This window comes from Schistocerca cancellata, chromosome 6 (genome assembly GCF_023864275.1).
Source record: "Schistocerca cancellata isolate TAMUIC-IGC-003103 chromosome 6, iqSchCanc2.1, whole genome shotgun sequence".
In the NCBI taxonomy this organism is placed as follows: Eukaryota; Metazoa; Arthropoda; class Insecta; order Orthoptera; family Acrididae; genus Schistocerca; species Schistocerca cancellata.
Genome location: NC_064631.1, coordinates 202,497,950 through 202,503,072, shown reverse-complemented (window position 1 = coordinate 202,503,072; position 5,123 = coordinate 202,497,950). Strand labels below are relative to the sequence as shown.

At 51.3% G+C, this 5,123-nt stretch overlaps 1 pseudogene; it reads right to left on the bottom strand.

Moving 5' to 3' along the window:
- Nucleotides 1-2,607: 2,607 nt before the first annotated feature.
- LOC126089900 (5S ribosomal RNA) lies at nt 2,608-2,725 on the bottom strand (annotated as a pseudogene).
- Nucleotides 2,726-5,123: the final 2,398 nt, after the last annotated feature.

Here is a 5,123-nt window from a genome sequence, read left to right as displayed (position 1 = left end):
GTTGCACTTGGATTTCACAGCTCCTTACTGGAATACGTGTTGGCTAATAATCGTTGAAGCGTTCAGCGCATTTCCTTTCGTGGGTCCTATGTATTCTATTATGGCTGTTTACGCAATCCAGGCCTTGTCGTCGATCGATTGCCTCGAGGGATTGCCTCATATTACTGTGACTGAAAACAGACCTCAGTTTGTTGCCGCCGAGTTTGAACAGTATTGCACCGCCTCTGGTATCAAGCACATAACGAGTGCAGCATTCCACCCGCGATACAACGGATAAGCTGAACGCTTTGTACAAAAATTGTAAAAACAGAGGGACAAACTTCGTGCCTCCCAGATACGGGATAAGCTCTGTTCCTCTTCTTGTCTTCTTACCGCTCCCAGCCATGCGACAGGCCAATGCTGGTGGAGTTCTTACATGGACGGTGCCACCACACCTTGCTTCAGTTACTGCACCCACTGCGGCGGGCGACGCGCACTCCTTCCAGACAGGCAAAGTATCGGTCTTTTACAGACTGTATGGCGAACGGAAGCACTGGCAGCAAGGCACCATTGTGCGACGTATTCGAACTTCTATGTTTCTCATTTAGGAACCTGGAGCATTGCTGAGATGCCACCAGAATCACCAATGTATGATCCTGCTTTCAGATTGCATGCTTGCCTAGACTCAGCAGCATCCAGCTTCTGTAGGACCTACGCAGTCGGCGCCGGTCCCACAGCCGATGGAAGTCAACGCCCTTAGACGGTCGTCGCTGTCTCGACAGCTATAGTCGTCTGGTGATGGGCCATTCTTCCCGGCGGCTGTCCACGTGCCAAGTCCTGTCCCCGTGCAGTCGTTGCGATTCCTCTGTCTTCGTTTTCTGCTCCGCCTCTGGCTGTCGATGCGCGCCCATTTCCCTAGTGTTCCCAGGTGGGCTCAGGATGTATGCTGGGAGATTGATGGGAACTCGGCACTGTCCTCAGTTTCGGCTCCCGTCTCCTCTGACTGCCACGTACATCCAGCCTTCCCCCACGCTCTCCCCCCTCCACCATTGTCGTTCACTTACCTACACTACACGACGACGGAGTGGTGATTGGATAGGCAGCAGGGGTGTGGTATCAAGTATCGATACCACCCCAAGGGGTCACAGCAACAGAATAGCAAGTTTCTAAATGGTTCAAATGGCTCTGAGCACTATGGAACTTAACATCTGAGGTCATCAGTCCCCTAGAACTTAGAGCTACTTAAACCTAACTAACCTGAGGACATCACTCACACCCATACCAGAGGCGGGATTCGAACATACGACCTTAGCGGTCGCGCGGTTCCAGACTGCAGCGCCTAGAACCGCTCGTTCACTCCGGCCGGCTAGCAAGTTTCTGTCTGACGCCTCTACTGAGGGCGTGGGAAGTAGCGAACCCAATTGTGCACGTCCACTGAGCCACATTTCCAGCGGCTCTGTACCTCAAGTACCTCGAACGTCTTCTGCCCTGCAATATAGGGGGTCCGGCAGCAGTGGCCTTCTCCACATGAAGCTACGCCAACGCCTCCAAGTCCACACCACAGTTCGCGCTTTAGAGCAATGAACTCTTTCCTTGTGGACATTACGAGCTGGAGTCTAATTCGTGCCATACTATTTTTAACGGCTTTTTTGTAGTTGGAGAAACGCTAGCTAAGTAAATTCTGTATTATCTGGGTAAACTTGTTCGTTAATCATTGTTGCTCATGTCCAGCCTTCCTTCAACGGTAGTTGTTGCACCACTCTGTAACCTACCTCTCCTTACAGTTGTGTATGAAGTCGTACACAACAACAAACTCCTTCCAGGATCAGCGAGAGAACCAGGAGGCATTTCTTGAAACCATGACAGCCATAACCCAATTTCCACACCTTGGGTGGAAAGGTAACACAGTATCTGTAATCCGGAGCTTTGGCTCATTGCAGCAGTAGCGTTCTATCCAGGAAATGAGGAGGTCAAGGTTTGTTCTTATTCCAAGTACAGGTTAAGCTGTGTAGTGTAATGAGTGTATAGTTATACAATATAGTGTAGTCTAGAAACATAAATTACAAATTTGCAATGTAACAATGGCCAGTAGCATGTTCCGTCTGAATTCCAGATGAATGTTTATTTGTACACTGGATGGACAGATGGCGGTTTGTAGATTTCTAAAATTATTCATATTATTTTTAAAAGTAGATGTTTTGTATAGACCTTTCTCCTTAAACACCATAACGCCTGGCTGTACTGTACACTTGACATTATGTTAAAATAATGTCTTATATTAATATACACCCATTTATGTGAAACATTTGGCCTGTCCATGTATCTAGATAGCAGACTAAAGCAAAATAGGCAATAAATAAATAAAATCAAGATACAAAAAAATTTGCTAGCTGTGGCAGAGATATAAATCAGAAACTCTGTCCGAACAGGCCATGAAGGCCCAACGCTACCGACTGGCCGCTGTGTCATCCTCAGAATACAAGCGTCACTGGATGTGGATGTGGATATGGATTGCCACGTGGTCAGCACGCCACTCTTCCGGCCGTATGTCAGTTTACGAGTCCGAAGCTTCTACATCTCAACCAAGTAGCTCCTCAGTTTGCCTCACAGGGCTGAGTGCACCTCGCTTGCCAACAGCACTCGGCAGACCAGATGGTCACCCATCCGAGTACTAGCCCAGCCCGGCAGCGCTTAATTTTGGTGATCTGACGGGAACCGGTGTTATCACTGCAGCAAGGCCACTGACAATATAAATCAATTGGGAAAGTTGAAAATTTCTGCCACGCCAGGATTCGAATCTGAGTCTCCTCCTTATTAGGTAGATGCACTGACACTACATTGTCGGATACAGTGGCCATTGCGACTCCACGGACTACCCTAACGCCGGCCGCAGTGGCCGAGTGGTTCGAGGCGCTTCAGTCCGGAACAGCGCTGCTGCTACGGTCGCAGGTTCGAATTCTGCCTCGGGCATGGATGTGTGTGATGTCATTAGGTTAGTTAGGTTTAAGTAGTTCTAAGTCTAGGAGAGTGATGACAGATCTTAAGTTCCATAGTGCATAGAGCAGTTTGAACTATTTGAACTACCCTAACACACCTCCGTCAGATCGAAATTCTCAAATTATCCACACACCACTGATGTAGTACCCCTTGCAGTTATCTCATTACTCGTGGCATCTCGCAGATGTCAGTAAGAATTCGAGCTTCATGTGCATCTGCACTAAGGGGATCATTGGCTGTCAAAAATGGTTCAAATGGCTCTGAGCACTATGGGACTTAACTTATTAGGTCATCAGTCGCCTAGGACTTAGAACTACTTAAACCTAACTAACCTAGGGACATCACACACATCCATGCCCGAGGCAGGATTCGAACCTGCGACCGCAGCGGTCGCGCAATTCCAGACTGTAGCGCCTAGAACCGCTCGGCCACTCTGGCCGGCCATTGGCTGTCCTTGCTTTAATTATACACTCCTGGAAATGGAAAAAAGAACACATTGACACCGGTGTGTCAGACCCACCATACTTGCTCCGGACACTGCGAGAGGCCTGTACAAGCAATGATCACACGCACGGCACAGCGGACACACCAGGAACCGCGGTGTTGGCCGTCGAATGGCGCTAGCTGCGCAGCATTTGTGCACCGCCGCCGTCAGTGTCAGCCAGTTTGCCGTGGCATACGCAGCTCCATCGCAGTCTTTAACACTGGTAGCATGCCGCGACAGCGTGGACGTGAACCGTATGTGCAGTTGACGGACTTTGAGCGAGGGCGTATAGTGGGCATGCGGGAGGCCGGGTGGACGTACCGCCGAATTGCTCAACACGTGGGGCGTGAGGTCTCCACGGTACATCGATGTTGTCGCCAGTGGTCGGCGGAAGGTGCACGTGCCCGTCGACCTGGGACCGGACCGCAGCGACGTACGGATGCACGCCAAGACCGTAGGATCCTACACAGTGCCGTAGGGGACCGCACCGCCACTTCCCAGCAAATTAGGGACACTGTTGCTCCTGGGGTATCGGCGAGGACCATTCGCAACCGTCTCCATGAAGCTGCGCTACGGTCCCGCACACCGTTAGGCCGTCTTCCGCTCACGCCCCAACATCGCGCAGCCCGCCTCCAGTGGTGTCGCGACAGGCGTGAATGGAGGGACGAATGGAGACGTGTCGTCTTCAGCGATGAGAGTCGCTTCTGCCTTGGTGCCAATGATGGTCGTATGCGTGTTTGGCGCCGTGCAGGTGAGCGCCACAATCAGGACTGCATACGACCGAGGCACACAGGGCCAACACCCGGCATCATAGTGTGGGGAGCGATCTCCTACACTGGCCGTACACCACTGGTGATCGTCGAGGGGACACTGAATAGTGCACGGTACATCCAAACCGTCATCGAACCCATCGTTCTACCAATCCTAGACCGGCAAGGGAACTTGCTGTTCCAACAGGACAATGCACGTCCGCATGTATCCCGTGCCACGCAACGTGCTCTAGAAGGTGTAAGTCAACTACCCTGGCCAGCAAGATCTCCGGATCTGTCCCCCATTGAGCATGTTTGGGACTGGATGAAGCGTCGTCTCACGCGGTCTGCACGTGCAGCACGAACGCTGGTCCAACTGAGGCGCCAGGTGGAAATGGCATGGCAAGCCGTTCCACAGGACTACATCCAGCATCTCTACGATCGTCTCCATGGGAGAATAGCAGCCTGCATTGCTGCGAAAGGTGGATATACACTGTACTAGTGCCGACATTGTGCATGCTCTGTTGCCTGTTCCTATGTGCCTGTGGTTCTGTCAGTGTGATCATGTGATGTATCTGACCCCAGGAATGTGTCAATAAAGTTTCCCCTTCCTGGGACAATGAATTCACGGTGTTCTTATTTCAATTTCCAGGAGTGTATATGGGGTGTATTTTCTTTCAGTCCTTTAATTGGGACGGTGACATCGAAGGTGTTGTTCCTAGTAACGGTTTACAAGTCGTAGAGATGGCTGGTGAGGGTGACTGGGATGTAGTGGAGGCTGTGGAGGTGTAGTGCAGTCCGCGGCCTGCCGGCACATTAGCTGGCTCCACAGACGCAGACGTCGGGGCCAGTATCGCGGGACATGTTACAGACGCTGCGCCGTTCTGTCTATCCATCTAATGCCAGGAAACACG